General features: G+C 46.9%; 1 protein-coding gene across 7 annotated transcripts in view; it reads left to right on the plus strand.

Moving 5' to 3' along the window:
* ERBB4 (erb-b2 receptor tyrosine kinase 4) overlaps positions 1-12,601 on the plus strand; it is a 935,345-nt gene that overhangs the window by 18,957 nt on the left and 903,787 nt on the right. The gene's annotated exons all lie outside the window — the stretch shown is intronic.

A 12,601-nucleotide genomic window follows, 5' to 3' on the forward strand; every position in this document is an offset into this window, starting at 1 on the left:
AAGGATGTTCTCAGGAATGGAACCTGTCCATAACTTGGGGACTACCCTGTACAGCTAGGAATTTGCTTTCAGAACCTTCCCCCTGGAAGAAAAAAAAACAAACTTAACTGGAGAGAAAGATCTGTGACAGCCTAGGAGTCCCATAGAAAATGCCCAGTCCTTTTCTATGCCAGCCAACCTGTTCTCTGACAATGTTGAGATGCACAGTTCAGTAGATTCATATGGAAGCAGCTGTCTTCTTTCCAGACCATGTAGGGCAGGGATAGACAATCTGGTGCCCTTCAGCTGTTCTGGGCTATAATGTCCATGAACTCCAGCTAGTGTGACTGAGATTTTAATAGTCTAAAAGTCAAGACCAGCACCTTGGATTACACCTGGATATTGATTTGATTGATTAAAAATGTATGGCTCTTGGCAGAGCAACAGAGGCAGAGGCTAGGAGAGCGTGCTGAGGGTGGCCAGGGAACTTGCGAAGGCAAGGTAGGAGTTGGGCAGGGGAACAGGGAGACAGGAGCAGTGGGGAGGAAGGGAAACAGGGCCAGAGAGGCCCAGCAGGAAGCAGAAGGGTGGGGTCAGTGGCTTGTGAGGCTTATAAGGCCATGCTCAGCTGTTGGCAGCACCAACAGATGTGGTGCCAATGGCGTTGCGTTAAGGGTGATGCGACAAGGGCGTCATTCCTTGTCTGTGTCCCTTAGCTGCAGCCCAGGCTGCCCAGGGACAATCAATTAATTTTGATTAATTTTTTTAATTAAATTTTTATTTTGTCCTTGTGTGTGTGTGTGTGTGTGTGTGTGTGTGGGGGTGGATTTGTCTGGGAGAACTGGGCGAGCGAGGAGTAGTGCAGGACAGACAAGGCCGGGGACCAAGGTAGGGTCCCTGAGGGGTTCTCAATGGCAGGCCAGGAGATGGCCTTGGCGGGAGTCACGGGTGTTGCTGTCCACTGCCACAGCTGCAAAATGTTTGCCCTTCTGCCTCAGGAGAGGCAGGAATACACTTGCCCTCGGTGCCAGCTGGTGATCCTCCTAGAGGAGGAGGTGAGGTGCCTGAGGGCTGAGAGAGCTCTCCAGGCCCGCCAGGAGCAGCCCCCCTCCTGACAAAGGGTTGAGGGAGCGGCCGTGGGAGGAACAGCTGGGGAGACATGGAGGCATGTCACCCACAGGAGGAGGCCAGCACGGCCTCCTCCTCCTTCTGGCACTGATCTGGAGCTGGGAAACAGGTTCTCCCCACCTGGGGAGGCTGGGGCTGATGAGGCCTCGGGGGACCAGCAGGACCTGCAGCCTGGGACCACAAGTGGCAAGGGGGCCACTGTAGGAGAGGTGAGGGTCAGGGCATGGCCACCTACCACCACTGGGAAGAGACGGCAGCGGGTGATCGTCATCAGGGATTCCCTGCTGAGGGGCACTGAGGCAGCGGTGCGCTGCCCTGACCTTGAGGCGAGGGAGGTCTGTTGCCTGCCAGGCGCATGCATCTGGCATGTGAAGGACAGAGTGAAGCGTCTTGTTTGCTCCAGGCCACTTTTGGTGATCCATGTGGGGATGAATGACATAGCCAGGCAGGGCGTGGGTGTGCTCACCAGGGACTTTAAGGCCTTGGGAAAAAAAACTCGGGGACCTAAATGCTCAAGTGGCATTTTCCTCTGTCTTACCAGTCTGGGGATTTGGGTCAGGCAGGGAAAGGAGAGTTGCCAAGGTGAATGCCTGGCTTAGGGTGTGGTGCCAGAAGGAATGCTTTGGGTTCCTCCACTATGGCACCCGGTTTCTTGCCAATGGCAAGGGATGGGTTGCACCTCATGAGGATGGGGAAAAGGTCCTTTGGAGATGCTCTAGTGAGCTTTGTCCAGAAGATTTAAACTGAGCTGGGGTGGGGGGTGGGTTCAGCCCCCCTCCCCAAAAACTTGTCCTGATTGGACAAGTGAGGGGAGAGGGTCAGGGCTCTGGGACCAGGGTGTTAGATGTACTGCAGAGGCTGGTGAGACTCCTGCAAAGAGGGGGCTGGGATCAGGGAAGATGGGAGGAAGAAGGAGGCTGGGGATCCCAGAGAAAGGAAGCTGTGGGAAGGAGTTGAGGTGCATGTACACCAATGCTAGGAGCATGGGCAATAAGCAGGAAGAGCTTGTAGCTCTCCTGGGAATAGAAGGGTATGACCTGGTGGGGATCATGGAAACTTGGTCGGATGAAAGGCAAGACTGGGATGTGAACATAGAGGGGTATCACCTATTTAGAAAGGACAGGAAGTGAAAGGGGCCGGGTGTAGCTTTATATGTCAGGGAAGGGATAGGATGCAGTGAGATAGAATGCAGCACAGATGGGGATTCGGTAGAGACAGTCTGGGTGAAACTTAGGGGTTTTGACAGGGAAAGAGACCTGACAGTGCGGGTATGTTATCGCCCTCCAGATCAACTTGAGACCCTGGATGATATCCTGACAGATCAGATTCTAGGGATATCTGAGGGAAGAATAACTCCCGGATATTCAATGGGAGACTCACTCAGCGGTGACAGCCTGGTCACGTCGCTTCCTAGAAGCTATAGAGGGAGAGTTTTTCACACAGAGGGTCCGAGAGGCGACAAGGGGGGGTGGGGATCCTTGACTTGGATTTGACCAGGGAGGAGCTGATAGATGAGGTACAGATTGGGGGAGCTCTGGACAGGATCTGGGCAGACTGTTGGGCAGGAGACAACAGGATGGCATTCAATGTGGATAAGTGCAAGGTCTTGCACTTGGGGCATAGGAATGGGTGTCATTAGTACAGGTTAGGTGATAAGTGGCTGGAGAGCAGCACTTGTGAAAGGGACCTCGGGGTGCTGGTTGACTGCAGGCTAAACATGAGTCAGCAGTGTGATGCGGTGGTCAAGAGGGCAAACAGCAGCCTTGGTTGCATAGCCAGAAGTGTGGTTTCTAGATTGAGAAAGGGATTACTACCACTCTATATGACTCCGCTGTGCCTGTAACTGGAGTATTGTGTTTAGTTTTGGGCACCTCGTTACGGGAAGGATATAGTCAGGTTGGAGTCAGTGCAGCACACAAGGATGGTGGCCAGATTGCAGGGAAAGCCATATGAGGTGAGACTGAGGGAACTGGGTCTCTTCAGCCTGGAGAAGAGGAGACTCAGAGGGGATATGTTGGCGACATGCAGGTATGTGAGGGGGTGTCACATGGAGGGGGGTAGAGACCTGTTCTCTCCTGCAGAGGAAGGCAGGATGTGCTCCAACGGAGCAAAGCTCAGGGAAGCAAGATTCAGTTTAGATGCCTGGAAGTACTTCCTGAAAGTTAGGACCCCGAGGGTATAGGATGGACCTCCACGGGAGGTGGTTGAGGCCCCATTGGTGAGGGTGTTCAAGGATAGGCTGGACATGCACATGGTGAGCATGTCATGAGCGGAGCCGGCTGGAGCCGTGGGTCAGACTAGATGGCCTGGGAGACCCCTTCTGACTCACTCTGTTTCTGTGTTTCTATGTATGGCTACCCATCAATGAATATCCTTTTAGTTTGCACACAGGTGGAGACAAATGCTTCAATGGAGAGCCAGCAAAATCAACTAAGAAAAGGTGTTAATTGTTCCAGGTTTCACATTCTGAATGAGGTATAGATTCTGAGCTTCAAGAAATTTCCCTAGTTAATTTTGATTGCAATAGACAGAATTTGACAATGTTGCCCCGTTCAATACAGAACCCACACCAGACATCAGTGTTATGGTTATTTTTCTTTTCACTGGCAAAAGCTGGGGCAAAGGCTGTTCATAGTTGTAACTGACTTTGTCAAGGTCACAGTGTGCAGTAATAAGTATCCATCTATTCACAACTGTCTTACAGAGGCTAGAAACATATATCAGGGTCAGGAATAAAACTTATGTTCCCTGCACATCTTTTTAAAGCGCTTGAAGCATACTATCAAACCAATTTCAAAATAGACCATTAATTTTATTTAGAAAGAAACACAATGTGTTCTTTTCTCCCAAGGCAGTGTCAATGAATGCTGCAAAATGACATTTAAGTAATTATGATTTGTCCATTTAGTTCAAACTCCACATCCCAATGGAATCCATAGTGAATGCATTTTTGTAACTCTGCAGTTATATTCAACATGATTTCCATCAGAATTTTATTGCTAAATATCCAAACATCAATAAAGTAATTATTCTTCCCAGTATTTGCATCCATAAAAATGGGAAAGGATTGCCTTGGTTCTTTCAGTTGTTCTGACTTAGCTTGTTTAGAATATTTTATTTCCAGCTCTTAGAAGGAAAGGTGCAACACATTTAAGAGGTAAGATGTAATGTTCTAAGCCTACTTGAAGATACAGTTGAAATTAATTGTAAGGGGAGATTCTTTGAAAGATTTTGCTAGCTGAGATTAGCTTGCAAAGTTCAAATTTTTGTCTTCATTTAACTGCCATAATTTAGGAAGTCAAAGGATTTACAGATTTTAAGGGTAAAAAACACCCTGTTGTAACTGTACTGAGCAGACAGCTGATGTTTAGACAGCTGATGTTTGAGTGGCAGCTTATACACCAACCTTTAACTGTAATATATTCTTTTGATGTTTGATTTTTTTTGCAGTATTTTAACATTTTAAGGCTAAGCTGCCTTATTTTTGTGATAGTTCAAATTTTTTATTTGTTTATTTATTTATTTTATATCCTGCCTTTTTGTTTTACAAAGAAGTCAAAACCGCTTCCATAATTTTTCTCCTTCCATTCTCAATCTTATTTCTACAATAGCAACCCTGTGAGGCAGGCTGGGCTGAGAGTCTGTGACTGGCCCAAAGTCACCCAGTGGGCTCTATGAATGAGCGGGGACTAAGACCCAGATTACCTGAGTCCCAGTCCCACATTCTTAACCACTACACTACACTGGCTGTCAAATTTACAACCATTTACTTTTTTCATTTCATATAAAACCAAATATGCTCTCAATATTTTAACACATTGTGATGCAATGACAAGTGAAAAAAAAATACACATACATGAAAAACATCGTCCTTTTACTTGAAGTAAGGATGCTAACAGTGCATGAATTAACCTGCATCCATAGAAGTCCAAAATCCACCCTGACAACTAAATGTACTGGAGAAAGCCATCGGTTACAACAGGATGAGAGATATTTAACTCTGTTACTTTAAAGCACTTACCTGGAGCGGTCAACTTCTGAGTAGATAAGCTTAGGATTGCACTACTTTTTATTTTGGAATTCAGGGAGTTGAAAATGAATTCTGAAATGATGCTGAAATCCAACATTTAAATAAAAATTGGTAATGTCTAACCAAAATGCATACATGGTTTGTTTATAAGCTTACAAAAACTACATTGTACTTTTGCTTAACCCAAAGGCAGCTTTGTGACAGAGGAAGCAGGAACCCCCACAGGCCTGCTGTAGCATTGTCATGCATGCACTGCCCTTGTGAGCTGATGCTTTAAGGTACCAAGGAGCATCTTGACTGGGCAGGTCATGACTTGAAGTGGAAAGGGGAGCGGTGAACAGAGCTCCATGGAGTTACTGCTGCAGGCTGCTGGGAGCTCCTTGGAAAGGTGGATTTCATGAGTGAGCTTTGCTTGGTGCTTTCCTTGAGTTCTGTGTCACCTACATTGCACCTCACTTTTCTTCCATTTTAACTTGTAAAAATGATCAAATTGATTTCAGAATTGCCACATTTTTTATGGGGGTGGAGGAGAGGATCTTACAAGTTACCAGTGCACTGTAGTATATGTCTGTAATCTGCCCAGGGAGCCATATGGCTAATGGGGCAGGCTAAGATTCTGACAGACAGACAGACAGACACCACCTCAATTATTGCACAGAAAAATGGTATCTAAGCACAGTTCTATTGTTCTGTGTTTTAATTAATGTGCTTAAGTGTTGGTGTTTGTTTATTATTATACTTCTATAGCTTTCCACAGCCCTCTCTGGGTGGTTTACAAATTTCTCTCAATAACTTGTAAGTAAGGCAAATAGACACAGCAGGCTGTGAATGTATCAGTGCTGCTCCAGAAACAAGACCAGTCTATTGTAACTGCTGTGTGAGGAGAATGCCTTGTTTCTGTCCGGACTAGAGAAGCGACTACCGCTACATTGATTTTCAAACTGTGTTTCAGAATGTTCGTCAAATAAAAATAATGGAGCATTCCTCAGTGCAAAGACCATAAATGGTACATCTGTTCCCATAACTGCTCTCATTGCTCTTTCCTAGAATCTCTGTGTGCTGGATGGCATGGCTTCGGTCCAAGTCAGATCCTGTGGAAGGGCTCTGCCAGAAGTCCCAGTTCTCCATGAGAATGCTGTGCTCTCTAGAATGTACCCCAAGATCTTTTACTATGCCCCAGAGGGACATGGAGGGTGGGCTGTAGCATAGATATGTACTCAGTGAGCTCGTGCTATTGCTGCTGGTATCCCTAGACTGAAAAAGACTCCAGCCTGCAGTTGTGCAGAACTGTTGCCAGTCATTTTTACTTATGCTAGGTTAGATGAACTTACTTACTTGGGATAAGGCTGCTTCCTGTGTTTCTCTGGAAGGCCTTCAGACACGCAAAAAACCTGTCTTTCCATAAAGAATTGCCTTTGTTTATGCCAATATTATATCTAATGCCTTTTGACCTGCAATTCATCTTGGGATTCTAGAGAGGGAAAAATATTAATGCCTGCACACTAGTGTGAAAATTAAATATGTCAACAAAAATTCATAGCTCTCTCTGTGGGTCATATTGTGAAAGACTGCTAAATATACTTCTAGTGACTTTGATAGTAATTTACTTGGTAGAAAAATCAAGTGGACAGACCCATGAGGGGCAAGATGTCCTTTACACTGACATTGTTGCCATGCTCCAAAATATTTATGGGAAGTCTTATGATATTTAATGCTTTTAATAAAATGAAACTCTTGGAAACATAGAAACTTCTGTATATATTGACTGTCAGTACATATCTATGTACATATATTCTCCTAGCTTTAAAGCTGGTAGGTCATTCCTGCTTGAACTCTGTCTCTCTAATTAATTGCCCAAAGCTAGCCCAAACAGACAGAGAGTTCTGACAAGATTCACTCCTGCCTTTAATGGCTGTTACAATATTCTTATGGTACATCATGCCATCCACTAAGCTCTGCTAACTTGAGTGCCACATATAGAGCAGAAGCTTCCATTCTGTTGTTTTTAATTTATATATTGTGAGCTGTCCTGAGATGCCAAGGCATGTGGTGATGGCATACAAAAGTTTCACATAAATAAATAAATTTTCAAGCTTACAGTGACAACACAGATTTAGGGACTACTGGGATGACACCATCAGTCAAGAGGACTGAGGAGCAAGTTGGGACAGAAGGCTCAGTCTTTGCTGTGAACTGCTAGAGAGCATCACTTATTGGATGGTTTAGGAATGAAAATAATAATATAGAAATTAGGGGGCAGTGGCAAAGAGCAAGCTATGAATCCAGAGTGGAGTTCAGCCCAAGGATAAACGAATACACCAGCAACCAGGGAAGGACTGTTGTCCAAGGAAGGCTTATGTCCAGGAACATCTAGTGAAAAACGTGGACCATGGGTTGGAATCAGTGTCCAACAGTTCCCATAATGCTCTAGCAAGGATTGCTGGCTGGGCCATGCTGGGACTTGTAGACTTTTTAATGTCTAAACTTGCATAGGATTGCACCTTAAATTGTGTAGACAGATGATGCATCATAAATAGCCGACAGACTCCAAATCTCCCCATTTGTTTATTTATGTCAGTTTTCAAATGTTGGACTGTTATTCCTGACCATTAGCTATGTTTGCTGGCACTGATAGTCCAATAATATCAGAAGCTCATTCTCATTTCTGACACTTTCGCACTGTCCAGTAAGAAAAGGGCTCTGGGAAGCAGAGAAGAAGGAGGGACAGATGGCTGACACCTGTCCCTACTTCTGGTTTTGCTCCCAGCCAGAGGGTGCCAGGGAGTCTCGTCAGTCGCCCCTCCGGCCTGACGGTGCTGTTGCTTAATGCCAGGTCGGTCAATAACAAATCTGCCCTCATCCAGGACCTGATTGTGGATGAGGGGGCCGACCTGGTCTGCATAACGGAGACCTGGGCGGGAGGGGGGGGGATGTTGCCCTCTCCCAAGTGTGCCCGCCCGGGTACATGGTCCAGCACTGCTCACGGCCGGAGGGGAGGGGAGGGGGGGTCGCTTTGGTTTACCGAGCCTCCATCTCCCTCACGGGACTTCCGGTCCCTTCGAGACCAGGGCTGGAGTGTCTCTATTTGGTGTTGGGCGACCGAGACAGACTGGGGATTCTGTTGGTGTACCGCGCACCCTTCTGCCCAACAGTCTCCCTGCCTGAGCTGACGGAGACTGTCTCGGACCTGGTGTTGAGGACCCCCAGGATGTTGGTCCTGGGGGACTTCAATCTCCATGCCGAGGCTAGTCTGACCGGGGCGGCTCAGGACTTCATGGCCTCCATGACGGCCATGGGGCTGTCTCAACATGTCACCGGCCCCACGCATGAACGGGGACACACTCTGGACCTGGTTTTCTCGACGGGGCAGGAAGAGGGTGGTCTGAGGGTGAGTAATTTATGCTTGACTCCCCTGTCATGGTCAGATCACTTCCTGGTGAGGTTTATGCTCGAGAGCGACTTCTCCCTCTGTAAGGGTGCGGACCCGATTATGTGGGTCCTCCCCCGGAGCCGGATGGATCCAGAAGGATTCCTGAAGGCCCTGGGGGAGTTTCCGGCTGACAAGACGGGTGCTCCTGTCGAGGCTCTGGTCGAACTGTGGAATGGGGAGATGACCAGGGCTGTAGACACGATCGCTCCTAAGCGTCCTCTCCCACCGGGCAGAGCCCGCTCTTCCCCTTGGTATACTCCTGAATTGAGGGCGATGAAGCAGGTTGGGAGACGACTAGAGCGTAGGTGGAGGAAATCACGAGATGAATCTGACCGAACACACTTAAGAGCCCACTATCGGGCCTATGCTGTGGCGGTGAGGGCGGCAAAAAAGAGATTCTTTTCCGCTTCCATTGCCTCCTCACAATGCCGTCCGGCGGAGCTCTTTCGAGTGGTGCAAGGCCTGGTCCGTCCAGGTCCAAAGGAAGACCTGATTCCACCCTCAAAGACCCGCTGTGACGACTTTGCCAGGCATTTCAGGGAGAAAATCACTCAGATTCGTCACGAGCTGGACACCACTATTGATTCAGAGGTTTCAAAGGAGACACCAACGCTGCCGTCTGGTCCAGATTTATTGGATGAATTTCAGTTATTGCGGCCCGATGATGTGGACAAGGTGCTTGGGCGAGTACGTCCAACCACTTGCCTTTTGGACCCTTGCCCGTCTTGGTTAATAAATGATTCCAAGCACGGGATTGGAACCTGGATCTTGGAAGTGGTTAACGCTTCTCTGAGGGAGGGTCGGGTGCCTGCCCCTTTGAAGGAGGCGGTAGTCCGACCGGTCCTGAAGAAGGCGTCACTGGATCCAGAGATGGCCACTAATTATAGACCAGTGGCCAACATCCCGTTTCTGGGCAAGGTGTTAGAACGAGTGGTGGCGGGACAACTCCAAGCACTCTTGGATGAAACTGATTATCTGGACCCATTGCAGTCCGGCTTCAGACCCGGGTACGGTACTGAATCTGCCTTGGTCGCCCTGTATGATGACCTGTGCAGGGAGAAGGACAGGGGGAGTGCGTCCCTGTTGGTTCTGCTGGACCTCTCAGCGGCTTTCGATACCATCGACCATGGTATCCTTCTGGATAGGCTTGCGGGATTGGGGGTTGGAGGCACTGCTTTGCAGTGGTTCCGCTCCTATCTCAATGGCCGGTTTCAGAAGGTGGTGCTGGGGGACTATGGCTCTGCGCCATGGCAGCTATGCCATGGAGTACCGCAGGGGTCCATTTTGTCCCCTTTGCTGTTCAACATATACATGAAACCGCTGGGAGAGGTCATCAGGAGGTGTGGGCTGTGGAACCATCAGTACGCTGATGATACCCAGCTCTACCTCTCGTTTTCCACCAATCCAGGTGAGGCAGTGGCTGTGCTGAACCGGTGCCTGGCCGAGGTAATGGGCTGGATGAGGGCCAATAAACTGAAGCTCAATCCAGACAAGACGGAGGTCCTGTTGGTTGGTGGATCGGGCTTCGGAGAGGGTGAATTGAACCTTGTCCTGAATGGGGTTGCACTCCCTCTTAGGGACAAGGTCCGCAGCTTGGGAGTGCTCCTCGACCCAGAGCTTTCACTGGAAGCTCAGGTAACAGCAGTGGCGAGGAGCGCTTTCCTCCAGCTTCGGCTAATTCATCAGCTGCGCCCCTATCTGGAGAATGACTGCCTTGCGACAGTGACACATGCGTTGGTGACTTCCCGTTTGGACTTCTGCAACGCGCTCTACGTGGGGCTACCCTTGAAGACGGTCCGGATACTTCAATTGGTCCAAAATAGAGCTGCCAGGCTGCTGACGGGGACTGGACGTTATGTTCACATGACTCCAGTTCTCCGTCAGCTTCACTGGCTTCCCATTGAAGTCCGGGCCCAATTCAAGGTGTTGGTTATGACCTATAAAGCCCTAAACGGCTTGGGTCCTGGTTACCTGAAGGAGCGCTTACATCCTTATATGCCCAGCCGCCCCCTGAGATCGGCGGGAGAGGCCCTTCTCCGGGAGCCCTCCATGGAAGAAGTTAGGAGGGTGGTTACTCGGAGGAGGGCTTTCTCAGCGGTGGCGCCTAAGTTATGGAATGCGCTCCCCAGAGAGGTCCGCCTGGCGCCGTCGTTATTTGTTTTTCGGCGCCAGGCGAAGACCTTTTTATTTAAGCAGTATTTTAAATGTTAATATTATTGAATTTTTTTTGGCCAGGGCGGCTTGTTTTATAGTGTATATTTGTATTTTATTGTATATATTTTAAAATGTTATTTTAATTTTTTGTTGTAAGCCGCCCCGAGGCTTCGGCGAATGGGGCGGCATAAAAATGTTTTAATAAATAAATAAATAAAGCATACAAAACAAGTATGAATGAATGAATGAATGAATACCTGCAAAAAGAAAACCTTAACATTTCATGTAATATAAAATCAGCCTTGAAGGTTAAAAGTAATATAACAAAATTTGCAACAGCAGCAGAATTTTTATAGGTTTTAAAACATCAAAAATATCCAGGTCCTAGCAAGTTTCTTCTACGGTAGTATGTGAAATAAACAGTAGGCCTAAGGGGTGATATAGATCAGGAGCCTTGTGGGGCTGAGAGAGCCCTAATACTCTGTTCCCTAGATTGGGCCACCCTGCTATTTGTATCAGAAGGAAAGCTCCAATTGGCACCAGTATTAACTTGGCCTTTTGTGGCTAATTATTAAATTATTATTAAATTGGGGTTTATGTTAGAAGCCCATTTATTTTTATACTCTAGCTTTGAGACTGAGTTTTTTTTGGAAACAATATTTTATATAAGTATACTGCCATGAAATATGTGTAACCTAAAAATAAATCTAACTGGGATTATTCTAGACATTTTTGTATGCATGACCCAGGGTGACAAACATGTATGGAATGCGTTACTTTATATACATCGCCATGTGTCAGACTGGAGGACACAGGGCAGAAAAATGGATTCCAGGGTATTGGCTGGCACTCCTAGCCAAATTATGTTAAATTGGTAAAGTGATTTATGAAATCTTCTCATTTGAAACTATGAATTAAATAGCTATCAATTATTGCTCTGTCATCATGCAGGCTGTTGGCACTGTATAAATAATAAGATAAAGAACAAGTTCAAGATCCCTTCACGCATCATAATGGCATTGATGTGTAGAGCAGTTTGTCCAGTAAATGTTCCCATTGATCCAAGTATCCAAATACTTGATCCAAGTCCCCACTGGACATTTTGGAGTTCCATCTGGTAGTGACACAGAAACTGCCAAAAGCAGCAGAGGTTACCCACACAATGGCATGCTGTATTATATGATTTATATTTATCTCTTTTATATCTAACTCAGTATTTGATTCACTGAGATTCTTCAGGGAGATAGCATAAAAAGGTTCCTTAATCCCTAACAAGGAGGAAAGCTGATAGTGATGCAAAGGTGGCTACTTGAGCTACATGTTACATTTACTATATTACGCAAATAATCCACATGTTACTGTTATGAACTCTGAAAGTTTCCTCTCCATGTTTTTTCTGAATCTTTCCTAGGAGAGGAAGAGAAAACTGGAAAGAACACTGGCCTTCATGGTGTAGTGGCAAGGCCCTCTTTCTCACAGGTCTCATGACCACACCCCCAAGGGTAGTTGTTGACCCATATCAACAAACCAGTACTAGCAGTTTTCATCCTCACTAGGAGTATACTGTTTGTAAATTTAAAGGTCTTGTTTGCCCATTCATGGCCAAGCTGCTCCCAAATAGTTGCAGGACCAAGATTCTGGGCACCAAGATTTAAGAAAGATGCAGAAAAATTAGAAAGGGTCTAGAGGAGGGCAACAAAAATGATCCATGGTTGGGAAACACTGCCCTGTGAGAAGACACTGACAGTACTGGGCATGTTCAGTCTTGAGGAGAGAAGACTGAGGGGGGACATGATACCTCTCTATCAGTACCTCAAAGGCTGTCACAAAGAGGAAGGTCTCTTCTCACTGATACCAGAGTATAGGACACGGAATAATCA

The sequence above is a fragment of the Varanus komodoensis genome, unplaced genomic scaffold (assembly GCF_004798865.1).
Source record: "Varanus komodoensis strain SLA01 unplaced genomic scaffold, ASM479886v1 scaffold23, whole genome shotgun sequence".
NCBI lineage: Eukaryota > Metazoa > Chordata > Lepidosauria > Squamata > Varanidae > Varanus > Varanus komodoensis.